At 42.8% G+C, this 11,471-nt stretch overlaps 1 long non-coding RNA gene across 1 annotated transcript; it reads right to left on the bottom strand.

The window, feature by feature from the left end:
- Positions 1-6,230: 6,230 nt before the first annotated feature.
- Positions 6,231-8,663, bottom strand: LOC123570213 (uncharacterized). Its single transcript, XR_006694247.2, has 2 exons — positions 7,935-8,663; positions 6,231-6,962 (listed from the first exon to the last, which is right to left on the bottom strand). It is a non-coding gene; the product is annotated as an uncharacterized lncRNA (long non-coding RNA).
- Positions 8,664-11,471: the final 2,808 nt, after the last annotated feature.

Raw genomic sequence — 11,471 nt, 5'->3', positions numbered from 1 at the left:
TTCAGAACTTTCTGAGTAATAAATGTCATCACATTTAAATGAGCAATTTTTTATTTTATACGAAGTCTCACTCTTGTCTCCCAGGCTGGAGTGCAATGGTGCAATCTCGTCTTACTGCAACTTCCACCTTCTGGGTTCAAGCGGTTCTCCTGCCTCAGCCTCACAAGTAGCTGGGATTACAGGTGCCTGCCACCATGCCCGGGTAATTTTTGTATTTTTAGTAGAGACAGGGTTCCACCATGTTCGCCAGGCTGGTCTCGAACTCCTGATCTGAGGTAATCTGCCTGCCTCGACCTCCCAAAGTGCTGGGATTACAGGTGTGAGCCACTGCACCCAACCTATATAAACAATTTCTTAATCCTGGTCTGCATACCGCTAATGGAATACAGGAATGGAGCCTCAACATTACATGTTCTCCATCTTTACTAAGGACCACAGTTTTCCCCAGTAGAAATCTTGAGTATCCACTTCTTTCCATGTTCAACAGCCACAAAGGGAATATTTTTAATATTACAGATCATAAATACTTGTTGAGAAATCTGAATGGCATATAAGAAATTATTCTGTAGAGAATGAAGAGAAGCCTCTGGGATACAGGAAAGAAATATTTTTCAGAGACCCTTGACTATCATAAGAATTTTAAGAAGTACTTAAATCAAACTCCTTAGGGAGGAAAAACACAAGTAGAGAAGTAAAGGTTTTCAAGTACTAAATGCATGGCAGTCCAGCAGGCAGAGTGGACACAGCTTTTCAGCTGAGGCATGTTTACCTGAAGAAAATCCTTTTTTTTTTTTTTTTTTTTTCTATCTCCTATTTCTCTGGAATTCCTTCTCAGATGAGATTTTCTGGACAAATTACACCTGCATCTGAAGGATATGACTTTAAAGGTGTCAGTACCACATGTTTACCTGCTAGCATGACATCAACTGGCAGAAATAGACAGAAAAAGTCCACCCATTCCTGTCCTTTAAAACAGAATAGATTCAGGAACAATGAGCTGCTCCATGAAGATGAAAATATAAGTTGCTCCTTTCCTGTCCTCAGGTGCCCTCCCCTGCCACAGACACCAGCAATTTCTGCTACAGTAATGGAAATATGTGCCACACTGACCTGTCCCTATTGAACCCAAACAGAACAGGCCCTGTGACCACCCTATAGTACAAAGGTAGAACTTAACTCTCATGAATGTATTTTGAAGCCCTCATACCTGATTCTGGCCTCACCTTAGAGTCACATGAGGCCCTTCATTGAAACAACATGGATGCTTCCACCCAGAACAATAAACAGAAGCTGTGGGGAGGGCACAAGAGAGTTCTGCAAATTGGCCATGTGATCCTAATGAGAAGTCTGGGCTGATAACTACTAAGCTAAGCATTGCCTCTCAAGCTTTAACGAGCTTATAAATCACTTGGTAATTTTACCCACTTTATGTAATGTGATTCTGCAGGTTTGAAAAGGGTCCATGAATGGGTGTTTTAAACAAGTTCCCCTGTCGATGATGTTGCTCCCCATTGGCTCATTATTACCATTAGTTACAGAAGCAGGCACAGAACAGGGTCCCTTACAGTCAGCACTCTTGTTGCAACCAAATACTTCTGGTACAAACAAGGACAACCCATCTCCATGGCTAAAATTGTATATTCTTTGCTGGCTCTTTAAAGTTTACAGAGGAAACAGAAGGCAGCAATGTCTGAATAAGTCTGGATTTAAAAAACAACATGTACACATGTACTAATACAATGTTTATTAAGCAGGTACTATGTGGTCAAGAGTATGATACAGAGCACTGTGCTGGGCATAACACATTATGTGATTTAATTCTCATAATACCCTGGGAGCTGGTACTAAGGGTTTAATAATTTCCAGGATTTAGATAAAGGGCCCAGCATTTTTATTTCTTCTTCTGTTCCTCTATCATCAATTTTTTTTTTTTTTTTTTTTTTTGAGACGGAGTCTCGCTCTGCCGCCCAGGTTGGAGTACAGTGGCCGGATCTCAGCTCACTGCAAGCTCCGCCTCCCAGGTTTACGCCATTCTCCTGCCTCAGTCTCCCGAGTAGCTGGGACTACAGGCGCCCGCCACCTCGCCCGGCTAGTTTTTTGTATTTTTAGTAGAGACGGGGTTTCACCGTGTTAACCAGGATGGTCTCGATCTCCTGACCTCGTGATTCGCCCGTCTCGGCCTCCCAAAGTGCTGGGATTACAGGCTTGAGCCACCGCGCCCGGCCTTTTTTTTTAATTGTATAGAACAAAAGCTAAATATAGACAGATAAAAGAGATATAAAAAGAGATTAATGTAGTTTAGACAAAATTTGATTCTGTTTATATTTACTTTTTTATGACTTATGGAGCAATTACTGGATCTGCAGGAATAGAAAACAAGTTGCTAAATACAATGTCTCTGCAAGCACTGGTTTTAATAGGACATTTAAATAGTAGGTCCCTAAAATACATACTTTATTTATCCCATTTATCTGCTTTTGGGTTTCAGGAAATTGTAAGCACCAGCTCTAGAAAGGCAGCAGGATTCATCACCCAAAACTCTGATCTCTTCTCTTCTAATCAGTTATCTGGGGCAAGACTCCAAGGTAGGGTCAGACCTAAACAAGGCCTCCAAAAAGGGTGAATCTGAAGAGATCTGGGGCAAGGTGGCGACCCTATGTAGAATTTGGCTCTCTATGCCACTGCAGTACTAACAGTTTTGTTTTTTCTAAGCTTACCAAAAAAAAACAAAAAAAACAAAAAACTGCCCTGTCAAATTTATACTACATACTAATACAGAATTTAAACAAATCCTTTAAACTTTTCTAGGGTTTTGTTTTTTTCTTTTTTTGAGGTGGAGTCTCACTCTGTCACACAGGCTGGAGTACAGTGGTGTCATCTCAGCTCACTACAACCTCTGCCTCCTGGATTCCAGTGATTCTTCTGCCTCAGCCTCCTGAGTAGCTGGATCTACAGGTGCACGCCAACACACATGGCAAATTTTTGTATTATTAGTAGAGACGGAATTTCACCATATTGGCCAGGCTGGTCTCAAACTCCTGACCTTGTGATCCACCTGCGTCAGCCCCCCCAAAGTGTGGGGATTACAGGCATGAGCAACCATGCACAGTCTTTCTAGGGTAATTTTATTAGAAAATAAATATGTACACTTAGCAAAGTAAAAGAAATTGAAATTATATGGCCAGGCGTGGTGGCTCACACTTGGATTCCCAGCACTTTGGGAGAATGACGCTGGTGATCATGACGTCAGGAGTTTGAGACCAGCTTGACCAAGATGGAGAAACCCCGTCTCTACTAAAAACAGAAAAAGTGGCTGGGCACTGTGGCCAGCACATGTAATCCCAGCTACTCAGGAGGCTGAAGCAGGAGAATCACTTGAACCAGCGTGGCAGAGGTTACAGTGAACCGAGATCACACCACTGTACTCCAGCCTGGGTAACTGAGACTACGTCTCAAGAAAAAAAAAAAATCATAATAACAATTCTTCTGTTCATAAATATGCCTTCAGATGTAGACATCAGAAGTCACAACAATATAAAGAAAGTGACCTAAATAAAGCCCAAGATTTTGGATGCATCTATTTATTGTACCAACCATAAGATGCATAATTAAATTATTTATCCAGTTGCTAGTCTAGACTTAAAAGTTTCCGGATTGTAGGAACCATGACTGCTTCATGGTTTTTTTTTCAATGGCTATATGAAATTGAAGCAACTAATTTATCTATTTGGATCTCCAGATCACCTCCTTCTTTATCATCCAAGAACCAGGAAACTAGAGAAACTCATCTGGGTACCAACCAAAGACACCTCTTGTAGGAGAGGATGAACAAACACAGGATGACTCATTTCTCTTACACTGAGATAGAAGAGAAATTAACCACTCTTTTCAACCTAACACAATTCTGCTCTGGACATCCTCAAATGCCTCAAAGACACCTAGGTGATTCTGAGGGAATTCCCAGTGACCCTGGGCTGATGGCCCAATGATAAGCCAGGCTGGAGAAACTCAGGCTGATTCTAAATAGAAAATGGAACTGCCCTGGTGGAGCTCCAGAACCTGGATCACCCGTTCTAATTTGCTAGCTCTTGGGTAAGAAAAAGAACAAAAATATTCTTCTCCAGTATCACATTTTACAGGTAAATATAGTTGTGATCATGGCTCTGGATATTTTGTGGCCTTGATCTCTCATGCCTAAGATGCTTATTTACACTTACAGATTCTGCCATCAGATTCATTTTTCTCCTGGATCCTCTCACATAACTGTAGCAGGTCAATGAACAAGATGTGAAAAATCTCAAAGAGACGCGGTCCCAAATGGAGGCTGTAAGATGTTTAGGTTGATGTCTCACAACACAGAAAATGCCTTTTGTTAGTTTTCTGTACATTCTCTATCCAAAGTCCGGTCTTTTTTGTAAATCCCAGGCAGAGGCCAGACCTTATTTGCAGATTCTAGGTAGGGTCAACCTGGCTGTGCATCTTTTGGTGTTACAGCAAGCAGAGTGCAATCAAAGTAAAGATTGCCTCATGGAGGCTGCTCTAGAACATTCTAAATGATAACTCTACATAAAAAAAAAAAAGCTGATACAACATGAATAAAAGTACACAGTTTATTTGGGTCAAGCTTAAGGATTATAACCTGGGAGCAAAGATTCAAGTTGCCTAGAATCTACACTTTAATTAGCAGCAGTTACAAAAGGATTTGTAAAGACAATAACAGAGGAACAGAGTGGGCTGGATCAAAGTTGTTTTTCAGAAATTTTTATTTACAGAAATAACATTGATTAGTGATTAGATATATATTAATGGTTTAGGGTATAAAATATAGTGTCCAGGCTGGGCTCGGTGGCTCACGCCTGTAATCCCAGCACTTTGGGAGGCTGAAGTGGGCGGATCACCTGAGGTCAGGAGTTTGAGACCAGGCTGACCAACATGGAGAAACCCCATCTCTACTAAAAATACAAAATTAGCAGGGCATGGTGGCACATGCCTGTAATCCCAGTTACTGGGGAAGCTGAGACAGGAGAACTGCTTGAACCCGGGAGGCAGAGGTTGCAGTGAGCTGAGATTGCACCATTGCACTCCAGCCTGGGCAACAAGATTGAAACTCCATCTCCAAAACACACAAAAAGGAATATAGTGTCCAATGTGGCATTATTAGTGTCATTTATAGCTACTTGTGGCAATAGTGAACAGTTTCAAGAGATGAATACATAGTTAATAGGGGGAGAAAGATATAGCTGCACTTTTAACATCTCTCTGAGTTTGAGAACCAAAAGGACTTGCATTTTTCAGATAAAAGATTTTTATTTCTCAAATCTCAAGACCTGAATTCAAAATTTGGAGCTGCAGATTTACAACCTGAATGGCTAGAATAGCAGCAGGTGTTACCTGCATATTTGTGGGCATTTTGGCAAGAGGAGGAAGAAGAAAGTGGAGATTCTCATGTCTCTATATCTACTCAATGCATGCATGTTACTCTGATTGGGTTTCTGGGCTCCATATTTTCTGAATCAGTTTCAGGTCTGAAGATACAAGAGTCAGTGAAAGAGGTAAAATGATTGATTGCTTCTCTGTCAAGTTTGTAGACATTTGGTCTGGTCTAGTCTCTCTACAAGTGCCTGTAGAGGGCTATAGATACCAAATAGGCAGAGACACAATTCTGTCTGCATATTTATGGGACAGCTTGCACTTTGCTGCACAAGTGGACTGGAAGCCTGAAAGGGAAAGTCCCTTCTATAGTAAATTCTAATTGGCACCTTACGTGTTTATATAATGTCTGGTAATTCCAGACAGTGTTTGGAAACAATAATTAAAAGAAAAATCAGGCCGGGAGTGGTGATTGACGCCTGTAATCCCAGGACTTTGGGAGGCCAAGGTGGGTGGATCAACTGAGGTCAGGAGTTTGAGACCAGCTTGGCCAACACAGTGAAACCCTATCTTTACTAAAAACATGAAAATTAGCCCGGCACGGTGGCAGGTGCCTGTAATCCCAGGTACACGGGAGGCAGAGGCAGGACAGTCACTTGAACCCAGGAGCCGGAGGTTGCAGTGAGCTGAGATTGTGCCACCACACTCCAGCCTGGGTGACAGAGAGCAACCTCTAGCTCAAAAAAAAAAAAAAAAGAAGAAAAGAAAAAAAAAAAAAATTCTGCAGCCCCTAGAGAAGCTCTAGCCCCAGAGAAAGAAAACAGTTTCATCAGCCCCAGACAAACAAAATTTTCTCCAGCCCCAGAAAAAGAAAATGGTTTTATTACAAAATTAAACTTGAATGTGACATGCATCATACTCAATCTGCTTAACAGATAACAAAGGCGGAAAGATGGTCACCATAATTAATCCGTAAGTAGAATTTCCAGCACCATGTCATACATAGTTCATCCTAAAATCACCTGGAGATTGAAGAGGCCATCTGTGTATGCGAATTCCTTATATTCAATGACAAATAAACTTCACATCTTCATAACAGGAGGTAGTTCAGCAGCTTCAAACCAGGTGTCTGCTGAAGCTAGGCTTTCACTCTGCTACAAAAATGGTTGCAAAGGGTTGGATCTTTTGATTATTTACATTTTAGAGCAGTGGCTCTGTACTCACTGGCACTGGGCTCCAGCACTCCTGCTTGCTTTCTCCTGGTTGCTGGTGTCCTCTCGACTTCTTCCGTCTGGCACAGCCCAGAGCACAGCTCACATTTTATGTGAACTACATTTGCCACAGCAGCACTCTAGTGTCACATCAGAGTGAAGCCTGAGCTGCAGGAGGAGAGCCTGCAGGCCTCCTGGGTAGAATTACACCTTCACAATAATGAAACTGAGAGCAGTGTTTCCGTCTCAGTTTGTGCTTATAATGGTGACATGGAAAAAATGTTGCTGAATTTCCAACATGAGTCCAGATAGAGATAACTCCAAAAGTTCTCACTGTGACAGCCCACCTCATTCAGACACCGAGGGATACTAATAAGGCTTCTGAAACAGACAAAGCATTGGAGAGAAAAACAGATCTCCTTCTGAGCAAGATTATTTTGAGAAGAAAGTTAAAAAGATCTTAAGAAAAAGTTCAGGCCGGGCGCGGTGGCTCAAGCCTGTAATCCCAGCACTTTGGGAGGCCGAGACAGGCGGATCACGAGGTCAGGAGATCGAGACCATCCTGGCTGACACGGTGAAACCCCGTCTCTACTAAAAAATACAAAAAAAAAACTAGCCGGGCGAGGTGGCGGGCGCCTGTAGTCCCAGCTACTCGGGAGGCTGAGGCAGGAGAATGGCGTGAACCCGGGAGGCGGAGCTTGCAGTGAGCTGAGATCTGGCCACTGCACTCCAGCCTGGGCCACAGAGCGAGACTCCGTCTCAAAAAAAAAAAAAAAAAAAGAAAAAGAAAAAGTTCAGATTAGATATAAGATTGTTCAAGTTAGCCAGAAAATATTCCTCTAAAAGCAATTTCTCTCTAAACACTCAAAGTGCACAGCTGCTCTCATCAGCATTATGAAGAAAGGGGGTATATTTTCAGAATAATTTTATAAAGTTTCTTTTCCTTCTCTGCTGCTCTCTCATCTTCTAGCCACTGAATGGGTGTTCTATACTGAAATACATCTGACAACTTCAAACAGTACTTTTTGATAAAGAAATAAAATCTATGTTCATATAGTGGAATATATTAGAACTTGCAACATAGCTAACTGAAGAGGTATTATGGTGTCAGGGTGGCCACATCACCTGTCTTTATTTGTCTTGTAATAGCAGCATACCAATTTAGTGAAATAAAAGATACTAAAAATGTGTTTATTCATAGTTATTCCTATTGAATAAAGTAACAAACATGTCAGACTAATAATCCTAGCACTTTGGGAGGCTGAGGTGGGTAGATCACCTGAAGTCAGGAGTTCAAGATCAAGCTGGACAACACAGTGGGAACCCACCTTTACGAAAAGTACAAAATCTTACCCAGGTGTGGTGGTGCACACTTGTAATCCCAGCTACTAGGGAGGATGAGGCAAGAGAATCACTTGAATCTGGGAGGCATCAGTTGCAGTGAGCTGAATCATGCCACTACACTCCAGTCTGGGTAAGAGAGTGAGACTCTGTCTCAAAAAAAAGAAAATACTGCTTTATTTATATGAATGCAGGTTGCCTACAAACACTACACATAATGATGCTAATTGTTCTGAAGTAATAAATAGAAAGAAAGGTACAATTACAGACTCTACTGTTCAGTTTATGCACTGAACTGTTCTTGTTTTTGCAGTATAAGCACTTCAGCCTGCAAATATTGGATAATTTCCTTGGATAATCAGGTTTCTGACAAAGAAACTGAGTATCTTTTAGTGTTTATCATTCTGTATTGCTAAATTTAATTTTATCTTTGTGCTAAGTTTCCGTGTGCTCTTAAAATTAGCTTTTTTTTTTTTTTTTTTTTTTTTTTTTGAGACGGAGTCTCGCTTTGTGGTCCAGGCTGGAGTGCAGTGGCCGGATCTCAGCTCACTGCAAGCTCCGCCTCCCGGGTTTACGCCATTCTCCTGCCTCAGCCTCCCGAGTAGCTGGGACTACAGGCACCCGCCACCTCGCCCGGCTAGTTTTTTGTATTTTTTAGTAGAGACGGGGTTTCACCGTGTTAGCCAGGATGGTCTCGATCTCCTGACCTCGTGATCCGCCCGTCTCGGCCTCCCAAAGTGCTGGGATTACAGGCTTGAGCCACCGCACCCGGCCTGTCTCCTGTTTCTCTTAAGCTATCCCAGGTGAGAGGTGATTATTTCTTGTATGAATGAGAGTCCCTTTTTTACCCTCTGCCATAGGATTCTCTTATTCTTCATACTGGAAACAACATGAAGGAGGCAGGAACCATGACAGTATTTAATCATGTTTCCTGCCGTGTGACCACCATAAGCAGCTTGCAACATGTTCCACCTAGAAGTCACTTACTTTCAGGCCAGCAGCGGCATTTTTCTATGTGTCTCTTTCTCTTAAAAGCACCTCTGATTAAGTTTAACACAATCAAGACAATCCCCATTTTGATAAGCACAAAGTCAACACATGAGGAACCTAATTTCATGAGTGATTTCCCACCACAGTCACATATGTTTTTGTTTTTGTTTTGTTTTTTTTTTTTTGAGACGGAGTCTCTCTCTGTCGCCCAGGCTGGAGTGCAGTGGCCGGATCTCAGCTCACTGCAAGCTCCGCCTCCCGGGTTCATGCCATTCTCCTGCCTCAGCCTCCCAAGTAGCTGGGACTACAGGCGCCCGCCACCTCGCCCGGCTAGTTTTTTGTACTTTTTAGTAGAGACGGGGTTTCACCATATTAACCAGGATGGTCTCGATCTCCTGACCTCGTGATCCGCCCGTCTCGGCCTCCCAAAGTGCTGGGATTACAGGCTTGAGCCACCGCGCCCGGCTGGTCACATATGTTTTTTACACTGAAGAGGAAAATATTACACAGCAGGTGTGCAACAGACTGGGAATCCAAGGTATTATTTTAGAATGTTGCCTACCCACCTTAATAAACTTTTAAAATAGTCTTTCTGCTCCTTTTGATATCTGCATAAACAAAGATATCATCTGCAAATAATAATTAACTACTTCCCAATTTATTCATTACAAATATTAACTTGCATCTTTTTTCTGGCTTAAATTATTTTTCCTTTATGTAGCATTTTATGCATTCACACACATATAGAACAATAAAAATATATCCAATTATTCAATGTTGGTTAAATTTTCATTAAAATAAGTGGTAAAAGGATTTTTTTTCTGTTTGGAGAAGGCTTTTATTGTTTACTCAAGACTGTTATTCCTTTTTTTTTTTTTTTTTTCCCTTGAGGCAGAGTGTCGCTCTGTTGCCCAGGCTGGAGTGCAGTGGCGCGATCTCGGCTCACTGCAAGTTCCGCCTCCTGGGTTCATGCTATTCTCCTGCCTCAGCCTCCTGAGTAGCTGGGACTACAGGCACCCGCCACCACGCCGGGCTAATTTAAACCGTGTTAGCCAGGACGGTCTCGATCTCCTGACCTCGTGATCCGCCCGCCTCGGCCTCCCAAAGTGCTGGGATTACAGGCGTGAGCCACTGCACCCGGCAAGAGTATTATTTCTGGAGATAAAGTTGCCTGTCCTTTAATGGGCAGATAATGGGGAGAATCCGAACCAAACCATAGGCCATAACTTTTTTTTTTTTGAGACGGAGTCTCGCTGTGTCTCCCAGGTTGGAGTGCAGTGGCGTGATCTTGGTTCTCTGCAAGCTCTGCCTCCCGGGTTCACGTCATTCTCCCGCCTCAGCCTCCGGAATAGCTGGGACTACAGGCGCCCACCCCCACGCCCGGCTAATTTTGTTTTTGCATTTTTAGGAGAGACGGGGTTTCACCGTTTTAACCAGGATGGTCTTGATCTCCTGACCTCGTGATCCGCCCTCCTCGGCCTCCCAAAGTGCTGGGATTACAGGTATGAGCCACCGCGCACGGCCCATAAGCCATAACATTTTACATTAATAAATTCAAGACAGGCTGGGTGTGGTGGCTCACACCTGTAATCCCAGCACTTTGGGAGGCCGAGGTGGACGGATCATTTGAGGTCAGGAGTGCAAGACTAGACTGGCCAACATGGTGAAATCTTCTCTGCACTAAAAACACACAAAAAAATTAGCTGGGCGGCCGGGCGCGGTGGCTCACGCCTGTAATCCCTGCACTTTGGGAGGCCGAGGCGGGCGGATCACGAGGTCAGTAGATCGAGACCATCCTGGCTAACACGGTGAAACCCCGTCTCTACTAAAATACAAAAAATTAGCCGGGCGCAGTGGCAGGCGCCTGTAGTCCCAGCTACTCCGGAGGCTGAGGCAGGAGAATGGCGCGAACCCGGGAGGCGGAGCTTGCAGTGATCCGAGATGGTGCCACTGCACTCCAGCCTGGGCAACAGAGTGAAGACTCCGCCTCAAAAAAAAAAAAAAAAAAAAAAAAAAAATTAGCTGGGCATGGTGGCACATGCCTACAGTTCCAGCTACTGGGGAAACTGAGGCAGGAGAATCGCTTGAACCCAGAAGGTGGAGGTTGAGGTGACCTGAGATCGTGCCATTGCACTCGGTCCTGGGCAACAAGAGTGAAACTCTGTCTCAAAAAAATAATAATAATAAAATAAATAAATAAATTCAAGACAAAGCAGAAAGTATACATTTGCTTTCAGCATTTTTGAGGTGTTTAGTTTTCTATTAGTCACCTTATTTATTTGTTTTGTTCCCATAAATGCTCCAATTTTATTTATTTGTTTTGTTCCAGTGAGTAGGCATTAATGGTTCTTCCACATTTTTATATTTGTACAATTTTTCTCAAGGATAATTGCTTTCCTGTGAAATAAGGTGTAAGCACTGATTAAAAGTTTTGCCACATTCTTCACACTTATAGGAGTTTTGACAGTATTGACAGTATGGCAATCATACTGCCAAACAAGCATACTGCCATAGAATCCAGTGTGGCAACCATATAAAGGCTTTGTCACATTTTATACA

Source organism: Macaca fascicularis, chromosome 19 (genome assembly GCF_037993035.2).
Source record: "Macaca fascicularis isolate 582-1 chromosome 19, T2T-MFA8v1.1".
Classification (NCBI taxonomy): Eukaryota; Metazoa; Chordata; class Mammalia; order Primates; family Cercopithecidae; genus Macaca; species Macaca fascicularis.
Note: the sequence above shows the minus strand (reverse complement) of the source record. Positions and strands in the feature narration are given on the sequence as shown.